We start from the raw sequence: 26,429 nt of genomic DNA on the forward strand, positions 1-26,429 counted from the left end.
TCCCTACCTCCCATCCTATTCAAGGACATGTTGGATTAAGGGACATAAAGAACAGATTTTCTGTGTGGCAGTGATCCCGAATTTTGTTCTATTAAGTGTCACCCAGTTCCCCTCCCCAAACTGAAGGGCCACTGTGGACAGTCAGCATTACGTGTTATGTCATGACCCTGGCAAATCATTTAAGTTCTAAAAACATTTAGGATCTTCAGTTGCTGGATCTCTGTCGCCTTATCTGTAAATGAAGCCCAGGTGCCAGGCTTACTCTGCAGATTAAATGAGAATGTATGGAATAAACGTGTGCAGTAGGGCTTTGTGCCTTCCTGCGAAACACAGGCTCAAGTCACCATCAGGAAGAAACCTATGGAGTATAAGCAAGAAGTTTATAATAACGAGAGAAATTCAAAGATAAAGGAGTAGCTAGGTACCAAAGTGCAGGCAGGGGGTTGTAATGCCTACTCAATCAAACTGACCTTTCATAAACCTTCTCTTCTCTATAAGGAAAAGTTATTTGTGTTAGTTCAAACAGGAGAAAATACTGTACTTAATTATCATTCTCTCTCTATCTAGATATTTCATGACAAAAAGGACGAAGACTGAATTGCCAAATAAGCAGCCACATGACTCCGTCAGCACCAGGCACCACATGCCCCCATCCACAGACCCGGATCTGGTCTCTGGGCTCCTTGCTACGCTTGCCACTGTCGGCCCATCGCTGCAACTCTGTGCTGGAAGGCTGTGCCACGAGCATGCAGAGGGCCCACGGGGCATGCGGAGTTCCAGAAATGAATGCCAACACCCTCCTTCTGCCTTCAGTCAGGGGATGACCAGAGCTGACGTTTGAATGATCCAGCTTCTACACCCTCAGGTGGGATCCACCAAAGCAGGTTCCTCACACGGCCTCCCAGAGTACCAGCAAAGCAGGCCTCCAGCTGCCCACAGCGGCGACTCGCTTGGTAACACACTACTGGAGCTTCCGCTGTTTCTCTTACCTTCCAAATAAACTACAGACAGAGACATCCATGTCTCTCTGAGGAGAAGTCAATCTAAGAAAATATCTCCTCCCATAAGACCTGAAGATACATAGATATAAAGCACTGAAGAGTCTAATCTTAAGTTTCTTCTTAAATCTTCTAGAAACAAATAACTATAGAGTCTCAGGTTTTTCACAGAATTAGCAATACACAATCCAGAGATATTTATAGAATGTTAAGATAAAATTCCAGTAGTGTTTTGTGATGACCATAGAGTCCACTGGACTCATAAGAGTAATTCAGAAGAATACTATCATGAGTTTTTACACTTTGCATAGTGAGTGAGTTCATTCTAATTCAAAAAGATAAAATCTCTTTGATATAATGGAAAGCAATTCTAAAACTTTTTTTTTTAACATGGAGAAGTTCAGTTCCAGAAATAATTATTGAAGGCCTACTAGGTTCCAGACATGAAGATGACCTAGCCCCTGTCCTCAGAGAAATTAGTCTAGAAAAATGAGAGACAGACACGTAAGTCAATAATTACACTAGTGTCAAAAAGTGTGATAATTAAACTGTGAACAAAGACACTGGAGGAAGGTCTGTCTGAATGGAAAAGGGCTGAATAAAGTTTCACAAGCAGCTATTGTTCAAACAAGGTTTTCAAAGATGTCTGGGATTCCAGGGGTGGGAGATAGAGAACACAGCAGGTAGGGAGGCCAGCCTGGGAGAAAGCGGAAAGCAGCAAAAGCAGGTCTGTGCGTCCATCAAGTCTGGGCTCCGGGGCAACAGAAGTAAAATGAATACTCACACGCAGAAGAGTAACATTTGTCTTCAAACTGTAAAATCCTCACAGGAATCACTTGACAAAAGTATCAGACAAGTTTTCTGCTTCAAAAAAGCCTCTAACATGCCAGACCCTCATGTATTATCCTCAATGCATAAATAAGAGAAAAATTGTCTGACTCAAAATATAGTTACTGCCTATATACAATGAGATTTCAACTATATGACATATAACTATGGATACAGTTGAAAGATCAGTGGTCTTGAGAGTGGCAGGGGCAGAGGGGTGAAGAGGTGGAGCACAGCGAATTTTCGGGGTGGTTAAAACACTCTATGGGATACTATAATGAGGGATACATGTCACTAAACATTGGGCCAAACCCACAGAATGTACAACTCCAAGACTTCAGGTGATTAAGATCTGTCACTGCAGTTTCATCAACTGTAATAAATGTACTGCTCTGGCGGGGGTATTGATAATGAGGGGCACTGTGTCTGGGGAGAAGAGAAGCATGGGGTACATGCTATCTCTGTACCTAAAACTACTCTAAAATAAATTCATATATACATAAATAATCATAAACATTCATGATCAATATCCCAGGCCTTGTTAAAAGCCTATAGCGATGGGAAGAAAACTAACACTTTTAAAAATAAGACTTATTCTGTTATCTTCTACATGTTTGGTTAAGTTAAACTTATTCTCAGAGTTTGAACAGATACTGATTGGTACTATCTCTTTTTAGGGAGGTAAATCTCTTTTCAGTCCTTTATAGGAGATGACAACAGGGACGAAAGACTTTAGAAATTGCGTCCCAGTGTTTGGTATTATAGGGATTTTCCAGACATTTAACAGAAACACAGCAGTGCCACAGTCTTATGACTTGTTTCTTCTGGGCCATCAGGAGGAAAACTTAATATTCCTCACACTTTGAGGTTAGATTTACAGCTTTCATTCTGAATGTAGCACCTTCAAAAGGGGACATGTAAACAGAAAGCTTTGGTTGTAACAGATAAAGAGTGTTGTTTCATTATAAGACTATAGACATTATTTCATAAAACATAAAAATACTCAAGATGAAATCCACATACATTAATGACAGATGACATTCTAACACAATAAATAATACCAAAAAAGAGCCTTGCAAGATGATGAAGGATCCAATTTCATAAAGCAATCAATGAGCAAGGCTCTATCAACTTCACCATGAAAGAAAGAAAATGTAAATCAAAGCAATCTGGACCCTAATGATGTAAATATTCTAGACCCTGTTTAAAAACGTTTCCAAAGTGTTTTGCAAAGTCATTTGCAAAGTCATTCTTTGCAAATCCTTAACTCCAAGGAAAACAGAGGAGTATTACCTCTGGCAGCTGATGAGCACTCCCTGATGGCCTCACGGCAGCTGCCACCCTGTAAAACACGACAATAGCTGCAAACCTGTCTGTGAGCTATTCATCTGTTTGTTGCTCAGGAGCCACAGGGAAGGAACTCAAAAAGAGAGCTTGTTTTAAGTCATCCTCAGCCACACAAATCGGGTGATCTTTCAAGACACTCCTGATCTAGGCTCCTGCTTTCCTCTGCAGGACTCCTTTTACTGCACTCCATCTCTGCCCCTGTGGGCACATCCTCTTTGGCTCCCTTTACCTCTCCCAGGCCTTGACAGGAAAGCAAACATCCACTTTTTTGGTCTTATCCCATCCCAATACGGATATTGCTAAAAAAAAAAAAAAAAAAAAGTCTTGAAAGTAAGGAACTACATAACTCCAGTGATTTCCACCAGGAATTGACTAATGGTACATTAAGAGATCTTGGCTCCAGCACCCTCACTTATTTATTAGCTGTTTGGCCTTTGGCAAGTGACTTAATCTTTCTAAATCCTACTTTCTTCACCTAGCAAATGAAGAGGCCAAATTAGATGACCTCAAAGGGCCTTTCAAACGTTCAAGATTTGCTTCTGTGAAATACACAAGCAGAGAGGCACTGAACTTTAAAGAATATGGCCTGGAAAATAAGAGCAAACAGGACCCCAGGAGAAGTCCCATGTTGCTAAGATTCAAATCTTGTATTTCCTCAGGAACTCAACCCACTCAAACATCAATCTCCAAAACCATTATCAACTGCTGATTAAAACAGTCATGAAGTAGTTCCATAGGACGTTAAATTTAAAATGATACAAATTTCATTTTCAAGTAAGTTTCAGAGACTGTTTAGTAAAGTTAAAGTCTCAACATCTTAGACTTTTATCATGCTAAGTGTGCCCTGCGAATTTTCAGGAAAGCTGTTAGAACACAGCATTTCTCCCAAGTTGTTTGCCATAGGATCCTTTTTCATACAGCAAACCCTGCAGATCCAAGTGTTCCCAGAAATACACTCAGAGATGGCTGTTCTGAACCAATTAAATGTCTGCTCTGCAATGACTGAGTGAACTTGAAGTGGCACCCAGAGGACCAACAGGAGCCTGGGCAGCTGGTTAAGAGCCTGGTCTCTACTGCAGCTTCGGCTGCCAAATGGCTGTTTGCACTGGACCAGTTCACCAGCCTCCTCAGGTCTGCTGGGCCCTACCTGTCCTCTGGGCAGCAGTTGCTGGCCCGCCCACTCCACCCCAGCCCAGAGCAGCTCAGCTCACAGCCCTCCCAGGCCTCCGTTCTGTGTCTGCACTGCAGAAATAGCGGCCGCACAGGCTGCCCCCTGTGACCATCCGGAAAACCTATTACCTTCATTCCACCGTCATCTTAATTTCTGCACGATCACACAGCAAACACAGGGCATGGTCCGGAGTTGCTGCAGAGTAAGAATAATTCTGAAAAATCCCCAACTTTCTTCCACAGAGACATAATTCAAGAAAATGAACTACAAGATCTCTTTATGAACAATTCCCTTTTTCTATGAAACATCCCCATTAGCAAATTACAATTAAGCAAATACTGGCAGAGAAACAACATAGGTTTCTTTGAAATTTAAAAAAAAAAAAAAAACTTTTCTGATAAGTATTATTGACTGAAAAATTGTTAACATGTTTGTCACATTCAAAAAGCCACAAATGAATTTCTCTGAAAAACCCAACGTCCTTTTAAAAAATCCACAAAATTGGGGCTCTGCCAAAGCGTGAATGTTACAAAACCATATGCCACATGCCCTTCTTCATGCTTCTATGAATTACTAAAGCAAGGATTAAGCTTCTGATGATTTAGTATCAGAAAGATCAGACATGGATTCAAAGGCTGGCTCTAGCTGGGTACATTTGGGCAAGTTATTTAATTTTTATTTAACCTCAAATTCCTAACCCCTTAAATGAGAACAAGAATTACCCAGTTCACAGGATAATTGGGAGTTTTAAATAAAATAAAACTGAATCTACCTAATATGGCAGGGACCTACATTAGTTAGAATCAGGTTTGGCTGAGAGAGACAGGAAGCCCAAAGTACCAGCAGTTTAAACAAGAGAAGTTTCTTTCTTTCTCAGGAAAAAGTCCAGGGAGGCAAGTGTGGCACTCCACTGCTGCGTTTCTTGATCACCTATGGTTCAACTTCATGGGCCAGGATGGTGGCATCTACATCCTAGACAGCAGATTGGGAATGATAAATAATGACAGGGCAAAAGGGACACATACTATCCCTTAAGGGAGGTTCTGGAAAGGATCACATGGTAACGCACTTCCCATTAACCAGAAGTTAGTCTCATGGCCACAGAGCTGCCACGGTTACATCCAGCCTGTTCCCATGGGGACAGCCAACACCAGTTATTTAAGTCGGCATCCATTCAGAATGTCTGGATTCTGAGGCTGTACTGATTGCTAACCATTCTGAAAATTACCCTTGCCTTTGGGAAGCTGTGCCTTAAAACTCCACAACAAACAAGATTTCCTCTGTAACATATGCAGTTTAGGACATAATGTACCCCTCACTAGTTATTTTCCCCTTAGTTTCCTTTTCTGAAAAAGAAACTAGCTTTAATAGAAAAAGGTCAATGTTACTGAATCACAGGGTTCTCTTTTCAAAAACCAACACTCCATTTTCAATGCCATGGTCTCCTGAAGGCTGAAATACAGAGACTCTGATGGTGGAAGAAAGCATCTCGTCCCACTGCCCCACTTCCAGGCTGCTGGGCCCTGTCACCTCTTGGAACTGGTAGTAGCTGTAAGTACAGGATGGGGAGGAAAAGGAGCAGTGTAGACTGCTAAGGTCTCTACTCCGTGCACATGTGACACATGTGGGCAGCATGTGCTGAATAAACTAGAGCCTGTCACCCTTCCAATTAAACCCAGTTAACACCAGTATCCATCTTCCTGAAAAACTGAAGCTGGAGTGCAGGGACCCAGCCTAGATTTTTCTGGGTTAGTAATTTCCTAGAGTTTAAATCCTAAGCTATATTCCACAAGTGTCAAGAAAGCTTGCATTAAAAAAAAAAATCAATATCAGGAATATTTTTCCTTTAAAAATATATTAAACTAAATGTAATTTTAAAAAAGTTTTAAATAGTTTTAATTGCTGCAAAATAAGCAGTCTGTAGGAAATGGTGCACCAACCCTGGGTCCCGGCATGCTGTGAAAGCTCTGGCCAGCCCTCTGCTATTACTCAACTGTTTAAATCTTTGTATCTTATGCGACCCTTATTTCCTTAAACAATCTATCCTGCATTCTGCACATTTTAAGGGTGTCTTTTATTTTTTCCTTAATTGCTGTATTGATTTTTTTCTAACAAGCACATAGGGACATTAAGAAAAGAGCATCAGTGAAAAGCCATTCTGTTCTGTTTCCCTTACACTGTTTCCCTTCCCAGAGAAAACTATTCTTACTGTTTCCTGTGAAGCTGTCCAGGTTATGTAGTTTCAAACATAAATGTCAACATGAACACATTCTGTTTGCACCCAAAAAATGCATTTCCAGTATCCTATTCTTTTCTCATTCTAAAGAGCTTCGACATATTTTTTCGTCTGCACTCACTGTAACTAATTTACTTTCTAAATTGAACAGCAACATTCCCTGTACATAGAGGTGCTATTTAACAGTGTGTGTGCATCACCAATTATCACAAAGTAATATTCTAACCTTGAAAAGCTCTTGGTACCAATATTCTTCCCCACAATTAACTTCCTATGGGACACTAGTTCTCAACAAATAGTTCAAGGAACATGTGTCTTCACAGGGAAGAATTACAATCTTGAGTGGGAAGGGCAAGCTCTCCACACAGCCCCATAAATTCTGGCACATCCCCCATTAATCACCTGTGTAAAAATCATTACATTTAATGAGAAAGCTATTTGAAAGAAGCTTCCAGTGCAACACTGTCCACATGGACCGTCAGCAAAATGGCGACATTCTGTAGCCACGCTGCCCAGCACCCATACATGCCAGCCACATGTGGCTAATGGTTACTTGAAATGTGTCAGTAAAACTGAGGAACTGAATTTGTAGTTTAACTTAATTTAAATAACCATGTGTGCCTAGTGGCTACCCTTTCGGACAGACCTCTTCTACTGAATAGTGAATAAACAGAAAAAGATTACAATCCCTGTTATAAAAGAGGGACACATGGGAAACGTGTGTATAAGTATGTATGGCAAGCATGATGGATTAAGCTCAAGCTACATCTCCTGAATCTTCTATCTTGACATATCCAAGGCTGAGCGGACTATTTCTAAAAATAATTTCTCTAACTAAAGTTGGAGCAAGCCTTAAGAGATATGCTGCAACTACCTTTAAAATCTGAAACTGAAATAGTTTTACTGTACTGAAACTCTATGTTTGATGATGCACTCTGTTTTATAATTTTCCTGGCATGATATTACGTGTGCATCACACTAAATTAACAGTTTCTCTGTTGGGTGGAAAAAACAAGTTTCAGAAGCATATGTATAATACTATGCCAGCTACACACATAAATGTGTGCATATATATATATACACACATGTTTGTGTGTGAATAGAATTTATCTAAAACGGTTCTGCTGAAAAGCACATTCTGTGGTGATGAAAATGTTCTTTGCCTACCCTGTCCAACAGGGTTATTTCACTACTGAGTGCTTGGAGGATGGCCAGTAATTGATGGAGGAATGGGATCTTAACTTATATTTAATTTTAATTAATTAAAATAGCCACAAGTGGCAAATGGCCAGCCTGTTGGATGGTATGATCTAGAAGAATAAACCTCAAACTGTTAAAAGGCAACTTCAAAGTGTTGTGTTAGTCACTCAGTCATGTCTGACTCTTTGTGATCCTATGGTAAGACCCTTCAAGAGGTCTTACCTCTTCTATCTTCTTAAAGGGAAGATAGATTTTTACTTAAACTTTACAAACCACTGTAGTGTTTTTTAATTATCTAGTTTCATACAACTGGCACCTATAGCTAGCTCATTAAACAAATAAATACGAAGGGGCAGGGTCTTACTAGCCCAGGCCTCCATAACAAATTCCACAGAATGGGTGGCTTAAACCATAGAAAACTTATTAGTACTGGAGGTTGTAAGTCCAAGATGAGGGTGCCAGATGATTGGGTTCTGATGAGAGCTCTCTTCCTGGCTTGGAGACAGACCCCTTTTCACTGTGTCCTCTCACGGGGGTGCAGATGGGGAAATAAAGCTCTGAGCTTCCTCTTCTTACAAGGACACTGATCCCTCATGGGGACACCATTCTCGTGTCTTCTAAACCGATTATCTCCCAAAGGCCCCACCTCTAAATACCATAACATTGGGGGTTAGGGCTTCAATAAGCAAGCTTGCAGGTGCAGATACAAACATACAGTCCATAACAAGAGGACAAAAGAAAGAATTAAAATTCCTTCTACTCCGTGTATTTTTCTCTACTACCTTCATATAGCTCACTGAGTGTCCTAGAAATCTTACTATTAGGTTTCCAACATTTGGTTGTTGGAACACCTGGGACAGTGGCATTTTCAAATGACAAGAGTGTGGCTAAGTCTCGAGACCTTATGATCGTATAAATTCCAGTTTGAAAGAACACACTAATGATTCAATGTGCGTGTGTACTCAGTCATTCAATTGTGTCCAGCTCTTTGGGGCCCCATGGACTGTATTCTGCCAGGCTCCTCTGTCCATGGAATTCTCCAAGCAAGAAATACTGGAGTGGGTTGCCATTTCGTACTCCAGGCGATCTTCTTGACCCAGGGATTGAACGCACATCTCCTGAGTCTCCTCCACTGACAGGTGAATTCTTTACCACAGAGCCACCTGGGAAGGCCCAGTGTTCTCATTCCTCTATGTAATTTCTTGATGCCCTCAGCAACCAAATGGTGATGCCAGATGCACACCAGGCAAGGCTGGGAAGGTCACTTCACATGCTACCTTTAACTGTGCCTGTTTGTAGTTGTGCGGGAATGAGCAGAGCTGCCTTAAAGTGGGTTTAACCTCTGGGTCACCTCAACACACTCGTTTTTCCAAGATCATCTGCTGGGAAGCCAAAGGCACCTTTTTGCAGGAAGGAGGACTGAGTCAAGCTGAGCTTCCCCCAAGCCCAGTAGCTTCTCTTGAGGTTTTGAGGAAACTGCTGCAGCTTCCCACAGGTCCCAAGGTCTCCAGGTATGGGGGCAAGCTGGTATTCTCAAACAATGCCTGTAAAACAGTGGCATCCCTAACCTAGGCTCCTTGGTCAGAAGCAGCCTGTGCATTCAACCTTTATCAAAGTTGCTTTTTTGTGCCCCATACAAAAGATGATGTGAAAATGCTGGTCCAGGCTAGGACAAGGGGGAAATAAGGCATGACTACTTGATGGTTACTGAGATTTCTGTGCAGGTGATGAAAATGTTTGGAACTTGGCAGAGGTGGTGGTTGTACAATATTAATGTATTAAATGCCCCTGTTGAGTTTGAAATGGCTAACTTTATGTTACTTCACCTGAAAAAAACCCACAAAAACCCAAAGTCTATTTTAAAAAAACATAGGAAGTGGGCACCATCCCATCACACAGACCTACACTGAGGGCCCCGGGAGGGCGCACTGGTCCTGCGCACCTCCCCGTGGGATGACGGGCACTGGCAGACCCATCCTTCCCATTCTTCTCAACCAAGCCTTTCGAGCTCCCTTCCCCTTAGCCGTTTCCAGTTACACTGCAGAATCCATCCTGAACTCTGGGAGGGCCCGTTAGGGCCCTGGAGAATCTAAATGGATCCTCTCCAACACCACGTATTCTCACTCAGCTGCTGACCTGTTTGTTGCTCTCAAGTTAGTCTATGTCAGTAGTTTTCCAACTTATTCTGCTATTGCCTACACGAATTCCCTAAGGACCTCCCACACTCAGTATTCTGCCAATCTAACACTGAGGGCAAACGCCACCTTCCTGCTCTGTAATGCTGAGAAAATTCCTCAGGAAACTTTGAAGGCACCCTTGACTGCTCTGGCTTCAACAAGTGCAATCATGATGATTGTGGTCAATTAAAATGTCACATCAGTTGTTTGAGTAAACTGACAAATGGCTGAACTGAACTGTTTTTTCCTAGGTACTACAATAATATACAGTGACTCTCGGTGACAACAGTTAAGAGGGAAAGACAGGGAAATAAAGAAAAATGGTTTTCTTTTCTTTTTTTTTTTTTTTTAAGAAAAATGGTTTTCTTTAGCCTCCTCCCTGGTCTTTTGTCGGGCTTCCCTCATAGCTCAGTTGGTAAAGAATCTGCCTGCAATGCAGGAGACCCTGGTTCTATTCTTGGCTTGGGAAGATCTCATGGAGAAGGGATAGGCTACCCACTCCAGTATTCTTGGGCTTACCTTGTGGCTCAGCTGGTAAAGAATCTGCCTGCAATGTGGGAAACCTGGGTTCAATCCCTGGGTTGGGAAGATCCCCTGGAGAAGGAAAGGCTACTCTGTGTGGCCCATGGGGTCGCAGAGTCGGACACGACTGAGCGACTTTCACTTTCACTTGTCTTTTGTCACGTCTACTCCAGTTGTCCTGATCACGCCCTAGAACCATGCTTCCAAAAGATACTTGACTATGAAATCCTTTTTCATACCAACATCTTTCCCTACCAACTGAGACAAGAGTGGGTAGAGCACAAACTTTAAAAGAATGACATAGGCCGATGACATGATATAAACTGGTTAGAATCAACTAGGTCCAAAATGATGGATGAGTTTACTTCCAGTAGACCTTGAGCCTCAGCATACACTCATTGTAACACATCAGCAAGCTAAATGGCATACCCACAGGCACCATGACAGTTCCAAGGCCAACTATAAAGATCAAAAAGTGGGCGGTGGGCCAAATCCTAGAAATCCCCACCCTTTCCCCAAAATAGCTGGAATACTCCTCCCACTCATTAGCCTACGACATTACCCATCCCTATAACAACCGACAACCCCATACCCTCGGGCCTCTTGCCTTCAAAGATGGCCCACGCTCTGTCTGTGGAGTATGTTTCTCCCTGAATACATCTTCATTCACTTTACTAAGGCTTGCTCTTGAATTCTTTCCTGCGCAAAGCCAAGAACTCACACTCAGCAGCTGTCCCAGGGGTCTGAAGATGACCTGAGATGTGACCATCCTCTCATGCCCCATCTCTCTCTCCTGCAACACAACCCTTACTTTCTCCATCTCAGTAAACGGCACCTTCCTTCACCTAGTTGTTCAGTCTAAAAATCTCAGTTATCTTTGGCTCTTCTTTCGTTCATACCTCACAAATGACTTATCCGGAAAATGCACCAGCTCTATTCTCAGTGTCCCTAATCCAAGTGTCTCTTCCCCAATCCAGACTGAGCTACCAACCCACCTCCGGCACACCACCTCTCACCTAAACCACACCAGCTTCTGCTTTTGACCCCCAAACCCCCAAGGGCATCCAAAGTGACCTTTTTAAAATAACAAGTCTTAATACATCTTTCCCCTATTCAGAAAGGCCCCTCATGCCTTACATGGACTGGACCCTGGTCTCTCTCCAACTTCATTTCCAAATGCTCTTTCCTCTGCTGCCTGTTCTGCGGACAGAGCTGTTCCTCTGACAAGCCAAGCAGTCTCCTCCCAGAGCCTCCCAACCGTCAGCTCCCTGAGCCTGGAGTGCTCTTCCTCCACCGAGGGCTGGGGACCAAATGTTTGCATCCCCCAGAATTCACGGGTTGAAGCCGAACCCCACTGTGATGGTATTCGGAGGTGGTGGTCCTGGGAGTTGATCAGGTCATGAGGATGGAGCCCCCATGATGGGAATTAGTGTCCTTGTAAGAAGAGGCTCAAGAGAAATGATCTTTCTCTCCACCCTGTGAGGATACAGGAAGAAGGCAACTGTCTGAAATCAGGAAGAGTCCTCGACAAGCACCTGCTGGCCCCTGATCTCAAGACTTCCAGACTCCAGAAGTGTGTGAGAAATAAAAGTCATTAAACTGCCCATCTATGTTACATTTGTTACAGCAGCCCAAGCTAACAAAGACACAGGTCCTTGGTTAACTGTCACCTCTGCCGAGCAGCCTGGGACGTGGGAACATAGCTGCACACCCCGCCCTCCCACTTCTCCCACCTCTTTCCTTAGCCTTACTTTCGTTGCAGCCTTCATCACCATGTGGCATCATAGCACGTGTTCACTGGTTTCCTGGGCGCCTCCCACACCAGAACAGAAGCTCCAGTGGACAGAAGTTTTGTTTTGGGTTCTAATATGGCCCCAGCACTCAGAGAGCCTGGCTGGTGGTGATGCTCAAGAAACATCTACTGAACAAATTAATAGCTAGTTCTCATAGAAGAGTCTCTCAGAATAATCATAAACTGCTTCTCTAGAGTAAAACAATACAAATCTCATAGAAGAGTCTCTCAGAATAATCATAAACTGCTTCTCTAGAGTAAAATAATACAAACAAAGAGTTGGGAGAGAGGGTAGTAACCATGACAGTCAGGACCTGGGAGCTCTCTAAAGGGCAGTGAAGCTGGGGCACATCAGTGTCGCCAAGTCCAGCCCAGGATGCAGTCAGCTCAGGCTCCTCCAGAGGAGGCAGAGTTCGTTTCCAGCTAATCAAAGCACCTAAAATTGGGCTAAACCGTCATCCTCAGTGATCTGGAAGTGGTTCCAACATACCCTCTGTGAAGCCACTTAAAATATCAGACCTGTAGTGAAGCATGTCAAGGCCTAAGTTTGAAGTTGGCCTTTAGAAGGTAACAGAGGGGCAAATAAAATACCTTGGTGAGAATATGCTACACACAAGAATCACAGTGACACCAAATGCACCATAAGCTGAACAAAGGTGGTATAATTTTCAGGCAGAGTAAGGCCACTGCCATCCAGCAATCATCCTGAATAAAACATTATCACATGTGGAAGAATAAAAACACCACCACACATGACTTTCAGCTACTTAGTTCTACAATTCCTCACTATAAATGTAAAGTCAACACTCGGTGTGCAAACAGTCTATTACTGTATCATGAATTCGACTGTGTACAGTCAGCCTTTGAGAGAGGAAACACGGGAGAGAAGAAAAACTGCATCTACAGTAGTTAAGAACATGAGATTTGCAGCCCAAACTCAGACGGTGTTCCCACCAAGTGACCTGCCATTTAAGGCATCTTGAGCAAATGACCATTTTCGGAGCCTCCTCTGTAAAGTGTGGATCGTCTCAGCAACCTTACAGGATTCTTTAGAGACCGTATGAAATTGTGTCAATGTAATGCTCAGCACAGACTTTAATCGTGTACTGGAATCCCACATGTAGATGGTTCCATATGACCACCACAAGGGCAGCGCCATATCATTCATACTCTAAATCTCTGTATCCCTGAATGCATGGCTCTGGAATGAAATAATTAATAAATCAAAGAATAGTGTCTATTAAATGTTCCTATTTTTATGTGAAAGGCAACCAAAGAGATGAGACAAAGAAGAGAAGGGGGAAAACAGTGAGAGGCGTAAGGAGCCGCGGAGAGGCAGCATTTACAAGGAGCAGCAGGAGAGTGGGCAGCCGCCCTCCAAGAGCAGATCAGAGTTAGCACACGAAGGCGGAGACAAGAACAACAGCTGAGGTTTACTTAGCAGAGGTGGGGGGCCAGAACTCTCACCTCGCTGCACCTTGATAATCTGCAAAGGTGAGCCACACTGAAGACAACGTTTTTATTAGAACACTGTAATAATAAAACCAAACTCTGGGAAATTCCTGCCCATTTCTAATCTGAAAGATGCCAATCAAAATTTCCACCGCAACCATGTGGAATAAGCCCTAGGGCACTATCTTTGCAGAGTACAGAACCATCCAGCATCGGAGGGAGGTGGCTCCTGTGTGTGGCCTGGCGTGGCATCTGGCTAAGGTCATGGAGTGAAGCTCTAGGTACTCACATGCACACAGCACAAGAGCGCCAGGAACCTGCCACCCTGCAGTAAATACCAGCTTTCCTTCCACAGAAGGCAAAGGACAGAAGCACAGTAACACTTTACTGTACTCAGAAAAACAGACACGTGTACTTTGCCTTATGACAGAAGTCAATGTGACAGAAATGAAACCTACAAAGACGATTCAGACAGTATGAAAGGTGGATGAAAACCTAAGAAGTCATCAGGTCATGGATGCCAAGGGCCAGAGAAGGCTGGGTGGTGGGTGGAACAAGAGCTCCCACTGCAGAAGCACATCAGCAGATGAGAGTAAGAGAGGAGAAGCATCGTGAGTCTGTTGTTAGCTTAGTAACTAACAGGCACCGTGAAGAATCAGAAGGATAGCTAACCAGAATCAAAGGATGCAAGTGCTGTTCAGTACTTACTGGGCAACCAATCCCTCCATTTATGCAAACAGGTACCAATCCACCTCATTGTATGATTCACGCCAACAGTGCTCAGCAGTGCAGGTGCAAGCAAAAGGACAAACAGGTCAGGAGAGTTCCTTAAAACCTGGACCACGGATTCCACATGGATAAGAGGGAACGAAGACAGGAAGGAACTAAGGCTGAGTTTCAGTGAGAACAAATGCGAGGCAGAGGGTGGGATGGACGAGAGGGTGTGGCCAAGGAAGGAATTTCAGACTTACTGATCTGAGCCGTGAGTGGACAAGGTCTAGGAAGTGGGGAGCTGAGGGGAACTGCTGAGAAGATCACTGGTGATGACGAACAGTCACGAAAGGAAGAGGATGATCCCATGAAGCTGAGGCAGGGTGGAGGACGATGAGGCAGTCATCAGTGATGAGTGGGAATAACGAGGACGTTGGCAGGTAAGAGTCACCTGCTGGGGTACAGGGGTCGCAAGGATGGTTACACACAGGGCTGAGGCTCCATAGAGTAGGGGGTGGATGGGAAGGTGGAAAAGCAAAGATCCAGCACAGCCTTGCCTGGCGTGGGCCCCCGGCCCAGCTTCTGAATAGCTTTTCATCTCTGTATTGATGAAACTAATCTACCTAAATCAGGTAGTTCTGCCCATTTTTTATCTGAAAGATGTAATCCAATCTTTCCCGTGCATTTATATAAAATAAACACTAGTAGAAAAACTCAGGTTTTCCAAGATAAAATCTTCAGTGACTGGGCATTCATTGTAGAATCTTCAGAAGTTCACAAATCTATCCTACATGTCTAAAGAGTGCAACTAGATTAACATTTCTATTAGATTTTCTCAAAAGCCATTTTTTTTTTTTTTTTTACTATACCTTTCATCAACTGGGGACAAAGATCTGCCTCAAAACTGGAGATCTTTTTCCTTATCATTTAGATTGAAGATACAGGGATCTGGTAAATTTCTACTATCCCCTCATCTTCCAGTATTCGTCACTGACTCCACCTATGAACTCATATACGATGCAGTCTTTATGTTAATGAAGAAGTATTTCCTGGAGAAATGTGACTCTCCCAGCCCTCTGAACAGGACCTGTTCAGGGATCCTCTCCTCTGGGAAGACGGCATAACAACACACCTCCATTCCCCAGCCCCTCGGGTGGATGCCCCTTGTTCTGCCAGAGCATTCCATAGGAAGCTCTCTTTCTGTATCTTACTACGTTTGACTTGTCAACCAAAACAAGCTTTATGACCCTGGACAAGTGCTTAACCGCTCTCTGCCCTAATTTATCTATGTATAAAAGAGAGAAAATAGAGTCACGTGGTCGCTGGGGCGGGGAAACGGCGGCTCCAGGAGAGCAGGGCTTCGGGGGGAGGAGCGAGCACGGAGGAAGCATTTACGACCTTCTAACTCCCTGGTGGCTCAGATGGCAAAAGCGTCTGCCCGCAATGCGGGAGACCCAGGTTCAATCCCTGCGTCAGGAAGATCCCCTGGAGAAGGAAATGGCAGTCCACTCCAGTACTCTTGCTTAGAAAACTCCATGGATGGAGGAGCCCGGCAGGCTACAGTTCATGGGGTCACAAAGAGTCAGACACAATGGAGTGATTTCACTCACAGTGAGGTGAAACAAACAGAGAAGAGAGATTCAGTTCTAATGTCCAAAAATCAAATTGAAAGACTGACTCCTCCTGGTTCTTCCTACTTCAATTTGAACCCATTTGAGGTTCTTCAGCTAGATCCCAAAGTGACAGATGAAGAAATAAAAAAAGACATTTCGGCAATTATCCATACTGGTGCATCCTGACAAAAATCAAGATGATGCTGACAAAGCACAAAAGGCATTGAAGCTGTGGACAAAGCTTACAAGTTGCCACTGGATTGGGAGCAAAAGAAGAGGGCCCTAGATGTAATTCAGGCAGGAAAAGAAGATGTGAGACACACCGTTAAAGAGTGAAAAAAGCAATTAAAGATGGAAGGAAAGCCTACGAATGTGGAGGAGGATGACCCTGAGCTGTTCAAACAAGCAGTATACAAACAGACCATGCAACTCTTTGCTGAGCTTTCCTTTCCTTAAAAGGAAAGAGAGAGAAGCCAAAGAGATGCATGAAAGGAACCAACAATGGGAGGAAGAGACTGAAGCTCAAGCAAAAGCCAAATGAGAAAGGGAGTAGCAGAAAAATGTTTTAGCAAAGTCTAGATGGTAGCGTGGACAGCTGGCGAAACTTCCAAGCAAATACAAAAGGAAAGAAAAAGAGAAACCGGATCTCCCTGAGACCACCAACAGTAAAGATGGAGCAGCGTGAGTGACCGCCAAGGGTCACGGCCACAGAACCCTCCCCAACTGTCTGCCTCCCGCTTTGAAGGACTCATTCTTTCCTCCCATTTTCACCCCAACATAGAGTAGTATTTGCTTTCTAGTCCATTTTGTTTTCAATACAGTAATACCGATCAGAGTAATTCTTTTGTACGTTGAAATGAGGGGCTCCGTTTAAAAAGAAACCTCCCCCCAGACCAGCTGGGACTGGAAGGTGCTGCCTTCTCTTCCCTCAGCCGGTAACTTCATGTTCTGTATTTCACTGAAGTGTGATGGTTAGAAACGTCATGTGTCGTTTGTGGAAATCATCCAATTAAACACACTGCTGACACTGGTGTTGCCATGACTTCAGAGACAAGCCTGGCCCACCCTAGGAAGCCCCTTCGCTTAGGAAGCCCCTTGCTTCTGGGTGTGGCATCCTTCGAAGCCCCAGATGAGATCGGAAGGCAGCGGACACCCAGAGCAGTCACCAGACGCCCTGACGTCCCTGCAGTTTGGCATGTGCTTTCCCATCTGACTGGCCAACCCGCATGGCACGAGGCTCCCAGCCACCCAACCTGTTCACTCTCCAAAGAGCTAGCCGTCCTCCCTCCCATACCGTGGTATCCTTGCCTATCTGCATTTGTTAGTAGTAACATTCTGTATATGTAATAAATTTTTATACCCTAAAAAAAAGAATAGAGAGAATAACAGTACAAACATCATAGGGCTTTTGTATTAATTCATGAGATGAAGTTAATGCCTAGAAAGCACTCGGAACAGTTTCCAGCATACAGTAAATGCAACACAAGTGTTTGCTGTTCTTATAACAATATTTATTTGCATGTCTTTCCTTCTGTCCCATGTTAGCACCTTTAAAATAAGAGATTAGGTCTTAATCTTTGTGTCTCCAGGGCCTAGTACTGTGACTGGCAAATAGGAGACGTGAGGTGAATTAACACCATGAATCAACTGGTAAACCAATTTTTATTTCACAAAAAAATGTGGAAACATAGATATTAAAAACAAGCCAAAGCATTATCCTATTTACAATCCACCTTGTTTAAAAATAACCTAAGGAAGTCCATGAACTACAGCCTGCCATTTCAAATATGTAAGAAATATGAAATGAAAGAAGTTAAAATTAAGACTAGAATTGCATTGTCAGTACCACTAAAAGGTCAGTATCATAAAGGGCTTCTTGAGCATTCTGTGGCTTAGATACATTGAGACTCTGAGAACTGGTACATTCTCACTCAAAGAGCCTGGAGGCTTGACTTTACCCAGGATTCGTTACCATTTCTTCCACAGATCTAGATACCCAGGGAGGAGATGGAAAACCATAATGACAGAGTGCACCTACTTCATCGGTCACACTTCTGCAGTAGGAGAGTAGCGAAGTTGTTGGTGACAGAGGGAATCAACTGAGGCATCCAAAAGAAAGTGCAAATGATTGTGCCTACAAGCTCAAGTCACTCACAAAGCCCTCAGGCCCTCTGAGCTGGGAGGTGCCTTCTCTGAGTCTCCAGTTACAAACAGCCAGTATTTAGGTTTCATCTTGGGTTTAACATTTCTACAGAACCCCTGATGCGGGATCACAGCGTAGCCCTATTAAAATTAGCACCACTGGTACTCTAATATTCTGGTTCTCCTCAGATTATCTCTGACACTACTGAAAATGAATCTAGTCACACAACTAGGAGGACCTTCCTCTCTCACTGGTGCACGAACAGAAGCCACCTTATTCATTAAAATGGAATTTAGTGCAAGTCCATGTTAAAGAAAGTCTGGGAGTACTAAGTGTTTCACAAAGGAAGAGAAATGTTTACCATATCCTCCTGGACAATCCAAGTAGAAGTGAAGTTGCTCAGTCATGTCTGACTCTTTGTGACCCCATGGACTGCAGCCCACCAGGCTCCTTGGTCCATGGGATTTTCCAGGTATGAATACTGGAGTGGGTTGCCATTTCCTTCTCCAGGGGATCTTCCCAACCCAGGGATCGAACCCAGGTCTCCCTCATTGTAGGCAGACGCTTTACCATCTGAGCTACCAGGGAAGCCCAGGTTTTAATCCAGGTAGAAACCTACATAAAAAGGATGAGGGTGAAGAGCTAGAGGAAAGTCTTTAGTAAACCAAGGTTCTGTCTATTTGCTGGAAGAGTTCCTCACTCCCTTCCACATTTTCCCTCAAGCCACAGAGCAGGACACCTTCTAAGGAAGACTGAAACAACTGACATATCTGGAGAGATATAAACTCAAGTGTGAACACAGAAGAAACAAATGATTAATGGACCTCCCTGGTCCACATGCTGGAAACTCTACTGATAATAACAAACTCAGATACAGGCACATGAGAAGATATCTGCTTTTCCAAACAACTTCACAGCTAAATGAAATCATTTCAAGCAGTAAATTCTATTCTCCTTTCCCATACAAGCCAGCATTAATATATACAAAACACTCCCATCAGAGAAAGAGCATTAAGCAGATAACACATAAAACATACAACATATCTTAATAGTGTGTTTTTCTATAATTAAGTATTAAAGCTTTTTCATTTACTTATTTTAAATGAAAAGATGAAAACTGAGGTTTCAATCTGACAGGGATTGCATCTGAGGATTAAAATGTCCATGGACATACCTCTTAACTCATCTTTTAATTGCTGCATAAATGGTTGCCTAGGAAACTTCCCAACTGGATGAAGAAGCACAAGTGAACTCTCGTTTCCAAGCTTGCAGGTATGACTCACTATTTTTGCTCCCACAAAGTAGGTCCTCCTGAATTCTGAGAGGTAGGTATTTTTGCAACCTGGATAACAATTAAAAAAAGAAGAAGAATTATTTTGAATATATGTTTTTAACAGGAATAAAAGTTAAGGGCGAGTCCCTATTTCCATCAGGTTTAGAAGAGAAATGTGTATTCTCAAAATAGGCCTGCACAATCCATATCAGGTAGTTATGGACGGTTATTTTTCTGGCAGTATGTTGACAAGACAGTAATTAAACATAATAATAAGAGAGAACAGAGAAAACATTGGAACAAAACCACCACAGAGACATTTGTCAAAGAAGAATCCGGTCAGAGGGGTGTGACCCCGAAGATCACTGAGACCTGCCCCAAGTTCAGGTTCCCTGACAATTCTTGCAAACCTAGCTACATCTGTGCCCAGAATGACACCACGACATCGTCAAACAGAGACCAGAAAACACAGTACAGATCGTTGCATGCCAAGGGGTAGTAACCTGGGGCAAGGGCACCTCTGAAGGTTCTATTTTAACAAACAGCAGATGTACTGAAGGAGGCTGAAGTAGTAGGTTCAGCCCGCACGTTTCTGAGAAAGGACAGAATCTTACGTAAGTACAGGGAACTAGGGCAGAGACGCAGAGCAGAGCTTCAGGGCCAAGGCCGGGTGCAGGTGATTCCCTAGTTGTCACTGCTTCTGATGTTTCGGGCAGAGATGGACCGGGCCTGCGGAAGGGGAGGGAGGGAAGAATGGGCCCACCGCCCACGGGAAGGGTCTCCACTCTTTCCTGAGCTCTCCCTCTAACATCTTTCCATCATCAACTTAACATCATCATCATCTCTTTTACTGTGGTGGTAACAATTATTATTCAAATTAAAAACCTAAAACTGACTCTTCTGGAGGAAAGCCTATTAATGATTACTAATTCCTAACTCCACCTCCCCCCCGTTGAACCTATTAAAGAAAATCTTCCCAGAACCTGGTCTGGAACAGAACCAAGTTGCCTACTGTGAAATTCACAACATCCTAGTGGAAAGACATCAACAACATTCCAGATAAAATGTTTTCTTTCCTATGCAATTTTTCTAGTGAACCTGGAGAAGATTAAGGTCTATTCTGGGGAACCCAATACCACTCACCCAGTTAGTTGTCAACTATCAGTTAAGAGTCTAGTCTAAGGATTTGCAACCAGACATGCTTTTCAGTGATGATTTAATCATTCTTCCTACTAAGAGTGATTCTGAATACACCTACCAGGGGCCTCTTTCCTCTCACTGCAAAACTGTTAGCAAAACGCTGGCATGTGCTCATAACTCAACTGTCTGAGGAGCTGTCTTTAACAAACACTAACCTCAAGCAGGTCCTAACACCCTGCAGTTCTAAGCATGTTCCTCAGTCTCTAGATTCTGAAAGGCCTTTGAATAAGCAGCAATGTCCCTCAGGAGCACCTCGAGGGCCTGAAATGGCCCCTGGCTCTCGCTCCCCTTCCATGACCAAATCCCATCGTCTCCCCCACCTCCCAGCCTCTCAAACCTAGGTCATCTGTCAGTTTTTCCAGAATGTTCTGCCATGAGTGTCTGGACTGCCGGCCCTACTGGGTGCTTCTGTAATCAAGAGCTGTTAGCACACTGCTTTCTATTTATTTCCCCAGACTGTAGGCTTACTGAAGACGGTGCTGGGCTTTTTTATTTCTGTATCCCCCACCTTATCAGGGGCTTCCGGGGTGGCGCCGGAGGTAAAGAACCCACCTGCCAATGTAGAAGACATAAGAGATGCAGGTTCGATCCCTGGGTCAGAAAGATCCTCTGGAGGAGGGCATGGCAACCCACTCCAGTATTCTTGTCTGAAAAATCCCATGGACAGAGGCGCCTGGCGGGATATAGTCCACAGGGTCGCAAAGAGTCGGACATGACTGAAGCGATTTAGCATGCACACCTCATCCGAGCCTGGCTTAAAATGGGCAACTGATGTTTGTTGAATGAATGAATGTAGGAAAGAGATGAGGCTGGAAAAGAATTTACTGCAAGAGGTATTCCCTGTGCAGCTTCAAAACCATCCCTGAGATGCAAACTGGTTCTGGACTGAGGGGGACTGGGCTCCACCAGGCAGCCCATGAAGCCCTCTCCAGCAGACCCGGCTCAGAGCAGGCACACAAGGTCCTACAGACTGTCTCAGTGCACTGGAGAGCACAGCCCGCCCAGCAGGAGGTGGATCAAATGCAGCACTCCCTGAAGTTTTGCCACCAGAGGAAAAATAAAGGGGATTTTAGAGGAGAAGCAACATAAAAAGGAGGGAAATAAAAGATGGAAAGCAATGTCCAAAGACCCTCACAGATGGGACTCTGCTAGGCACAGGAACAAGAAAGTTTAGTTTTTCATGAAAATATGTTATTTAAGTTTTTGAGGTATAAAGGCCTGCAGAAGCACCAGGAAAACTCAGGGGAAACTTTTTTAACTGCTGGTTGGCTTTCGGATGGGGCGGGAAGGACTTGCAAATGCCTTACAGGGAAGACAGCCTCTGTTCCCTGCCACCTCCCCCAATCTTGCCTATCTCTAGAGCTCTTTTCCCAAGAATGAAGCCCACCGAGGCCTGGGCATGGTGTGGGGGTACGGCAGAGGACACTCAGGCACCACCCCCTGTGCACCTGCCAGGAGATACCCTTTCACGGAAGACAACTTCCGTTCAGTACTCAAATCTGCGAGTGTGCGTGACAGCGGTGGAGTGGATGGCCGCCTCTTGTTTACTGCTGGGGTCTCACAGGTGCCTGGCAGGACAGGGTCAGGGAGTGAAAGGGGGTGCAAACACCACTTCGTCCTTGCAGAAGCCACGGCATTGCCCCCAGGGCCCGAGGAAGCACAGCACGACACAGGTGGCCGGCTCGAGGCCCTCTGACTGCCCCTGTCAGAGTATACCAGTCCCCTGGGCTGTGTCATGGCTCTTCAGCCTGGCAGTTTCCCCCAAATGGCTCACCAATTATCTTTCTGAAGATCATTTCCAGTCTTTAGAATCTGACCTGATGATGACTGCAGGACACAGACCTGCCAGAACTGAGCAGTAAAAGGATGCCTGACCCTGCGTACCAAGGACAGGAGAGCCTGCAGCTAATCGGAGTAGGCCCGTGGGTGCAGCAGAAGGTAGCTGGTGGGGGCGGGGGGGGGGGTGTGCCGCCGCACTCCTGTCTCCAAAAGTTCTGTAGGGTTTTCATTACTTACTGCAGGAAAAAAGAGCTGGTATAAATCCAGAGATCTTATACTTAATAGGCCTTTGACTGACCTGGGAACAAACTAATTTTTTTCTATTCATTTTATAAGGCTCAGCCTTTCTCACTCTTGCACATCTCTACTTAGAAAAGGGGATGAGTAATAGTAAAAACACTGGTATGCCGAACAGCACTCACAACTGAGAGAGAGAATGTGTGCCGCACGGCCCTCCACTCCACACACATTCTACAGCTTCAAGAGAGACTTATTATAGAACCCGTGGGAATCCCCCCACATGAATTGAAGACTTTTGACTGGCTAAAAGTGGAACTAAGGGGCCAGGGAAAGGATTTCCCCTGCGGTTGATTAAAAACATTATTCTGTTTTTGAGCTGTCATACCGAGTGACCATGAAGTGAGCAAAATTCTTCTTAAAATATACTTTTTGAACTTTCCCCTCTAGTACTGGATGTTAAGATGGACTTAAAGACAAAATCCTCTAACATGCTCAAAAAAACTTCTTAAATGAGTTCACAGTCATAAGAAGAGGGAACACAAAGCTCTAATGTTCCGAAAATACACTTTAACCAGTGCACCTTAATGAAACGTGCGCGCCTGTGGATGAAATTAAGTGTCTGCAAATGTGGACTTGCAAAATTGGTTATTTTCAGCATCACGAAGTCATTACACGTTTTTTGAAATGGTAGGTTCCCTAAGAGCACATACAATGATGATCTGATGAACAAAAACATAATTTTTATATATTTCATTTTGAGGACATTCCTATTATATGCCAAAACAATAAAACATTCTTCTTCTTTCATTCTTCTTTAGAAATGGACTTGAAGGCAAAATGTAGTCATCTGAATTGAGCTCAAAGGACTAATCAAATCAAAAAGTCAACATTCATTGGAATTTCACCCCACAAACGACACAACAAGCAATCTGGAAATGTGAACTCCTAAGGTTCCAACGGAGTAGCCCATGTAGTACACGAATTTAACACATAGGATCCAAAGATTTTTAAATAAAACCAATAAAACAAAGACTAGGAGAAACATTGTTTTGGGAAACATTCCTCCCAGGACTTGAGAAACTACTTCATGTCCTTCTTAGGGCCAGGCAACTTTTATTGATGCTTAAGGCTTTAAACACAAAGTACAAAAAACAATAGGCATGGTTTAAACACAGGGTCTTTCAAGGCTCAGTGGTAAAGAACCCACCTGCCAATGCAGGAGACTCAGAAGACCTGGGTTCAATCCCCAGGTTGAGAAGATCCCCTGGAGGAGGAAATGGCAACCCACTCCAGTATTCTTGCCTGGAGAATCCCCTGGACAAGGAGCCTGGCGGGCTACAGTCCATGCAGTCGCCAAGAGTCAGACACAACTGAGCACACACGCCAGACAGATAAGACAATTAACACACCTCTTACATTGGGACTATATTGTGCTTACTGACTTGCTTCCAAATAGTAGAGTATCCTAACAGGGGAGGGGGAGAATACGTTACAGTGGAGAACGCGTTACAGTGGAGAACGCGTTACAGTGGAGAACTGATCACCACCCTGGCCAGGTGACCAAGGCCAATACCATCACGTCACGGTGACAACATGCTCCCTGGACACAGGTGATAAGAGTGTCACTTCACCTCCGTGGTCCTCCTCTCAGAACCCTACAACTAGGCTAATAATCAGAAAAACAGGAGAGAAATCTGCACTCAGGGGCGGTCAACAAAACATCTGTCCAGTAGTCCTCAAATGTGACATCATCAAAAACAAGGCAAACCTAAGTAACTGTTACAGACCAGAGGAAATTAAGGAGACATGATAAGATGTAATGTGACATTCTGGGTGGATCCCGAAACAGGAAAAGGACATTAGGGAAAAACAGTGAAATCTGAATAAACTTTTAGTTAATACTGAAGTCAGTGGACTTTAGTTAATACTAAGGAAGCAATGTTTGTTCCTTAATGGTGACTGACAGATATGATAATGTAAGAGTAAGCAACTGGGGTAACTGGGTGGGGGATGTATGGGAACTCTGCACTACGCTTGCAACTTTTCTAAAAGTACTCAAACTTTCAAGAGCTCCGTCCACAACACTGATGCCACGATGCTTTGGGTGGGTGCCGCGCCAACAGGGACATACACGGGCTGCGACCCCGGCCACTCTGTATGCTGACCGACAGACACTCGGGCCGATCTGGGAGCGTCAGACACCAGGGACCACAGATGGTGTGCATGTGAAACAGGAACAGACATCTCTGAGCGCCTAACACTCTCATCTGAAGTGAAAAATAGGCAATTTTATGCAAGGAAAAAAGACAAAGGCTAAATGGGCTGGCCTGGAGCCATCAGAGCTCTGTGAAAACACATGACAAACCAGCCCCCATCCTCACTCAGCAAATACTGCTGCCAGACTCCAAACAGGTGTGAAAAAGAGCCACAGCCCTCCCTCCCACGTGCTGCAGGCTCTGTGTCCTATTTCCGCATCATAAAAAGGTGAACCTGAGAAGGACAGGCACAGAATTCTTTTAAGGATTTCAGGGAGAAAGGGCATTCAAAGAGTCCTTTGACCCAAGAGCACGGAACCATGTCTCTTCAAGAATCCGTCCAGTCAGCGCACATGTGGCACCATGTGAGCTGTGTTCTGTGGCAAGGAGGCCAGAGTCTCGGAAGGGCTGCTCAATATAGAAACACATTTGTCTACAGAATAAACATGTGGCACGATTCTGTTTGCTGCAATGGATTTCTTTAATTGCCTTGAATTTTAATTGAAAGAGAAATCTGGGGATTTATCTTCGCTAACCAAAAAGTTCCAGAATTCGAAAGCTAGATGAATATGCAGTACTCATTGGGCCAGAAAATTAAAATATAAATGATTTTAAAATTTTCTCAGGAAACTAACATACTGTCAGTCAAAATCATAACAGTTCTAGAGGGAAAGTGACCGACTGTTTAAAGTTGATCTGAAAGAGAAATGATATAGAAATATCCCAGAAAAATCTGAAAAATAATAACAGTACAGATGATGATGAAGGATCTTGTTCTACCAACTCTAATAATTAAGACAGTATGGTGTAGATCCAGAATCAACAAACAGACCAATGGGAGAGTAACACACCTGAAAATAAAACAAATAGCAAAAATTGCTTCATTTATTCAACCATCTATTGAGGTATGGACACTGCTGATCATTCCTTGATAGTGAAACAAAAAAGGCAAAGTCAAATCAAAAGGACAGTATGTGAATGCTGGCCAACCACATGGGGAGAATATAAGCTAAATGTTTTTTTCACATCTTACATTGAATCTATTCCAGATAAATGTTAATTATAAAACACACCCTAGCATCACACGAATAAAACACAGGTGAGTATTTATACACAATTTTGTGATAGGAAAGATGTGAGTTCAAAGATCATCATTGCAAATTGGGTCGATCTAAATGTCAACAGGGGCACAGTTAAGTAAATGGATGGTTATGTAGTCCTTAAATTGTTGATAAAGAAATGTACTTACTAACATGCAAAATGTAGTATTTAGTAAAAAGGTAAGGTATAAAAATTATGTCTGCAGTACAAGTGAAAGTGAGAGTCGCTCCGTTGTGTCTAACTCTGAGCAAACCCAACTCTATAGCAAACTATAGAGTCCATGGAATTCTCCAAGCCAGAATACTGGAGTGGGTAGCCTTTCCCTTCTCCAGCAGATCTTCCCAACTGAGAAATTGAACTGGGGTCTCCTGCACTGCAGACAGATTCTTTA

At 43.7% G+C, this 26,429-nt stretch overlaps 1 long non-coding RNA gene and 1 pseudogene across 9 annotated transcripts in view; one reads left to right on the top strand and one right to left on the bottom strand.

The window, feature by feature from the left end:
• LOC133072492 (uncharacterized) overlaps positions 1-26,429 on the bottom strand; it is a 206,374-nt gene that overhangs the window by 113,818 nt on the left and 66,127 nt on the right. For 5 of the 9 annotated variants that reach the window (XR_009696751.1, XR_009696746.1, XR_009696744.1 and 2 more), the window contains exon 4: positions 19,365-19,532. This is a non-coding gene — a long non-coding RNA (uncharacterized LOC133072492). Of the gene's footprint in view, positions 1-4,472; positions 4,540-19,364; positions 19,533-26,429 lie in introns of all 9 variants that reach the window. The other 4 variants (XR_009696752.1, XR_009696748.1, XR_009696749.1 and 1 more) reach the window with 1 other exon arrangement.
• LOC133072707 (dnaJ homolog subfamily C member 8-like) lies at positions 14,828-19,143 on the top strand (annotated as a pseudogene).

Source organism: Dama dama, chromosome 18 (genome assembly GCF_033118175.1).
Source record: "Dama dama isolate Ldn47 chromosome 18, ASM3311817v1, whole genome shotgun sequence".
NCBI lineage: Eukaryota > Metazoa > Chordata > Mammalia > Artiodactyla > Cervidae > Dama > Dama dama.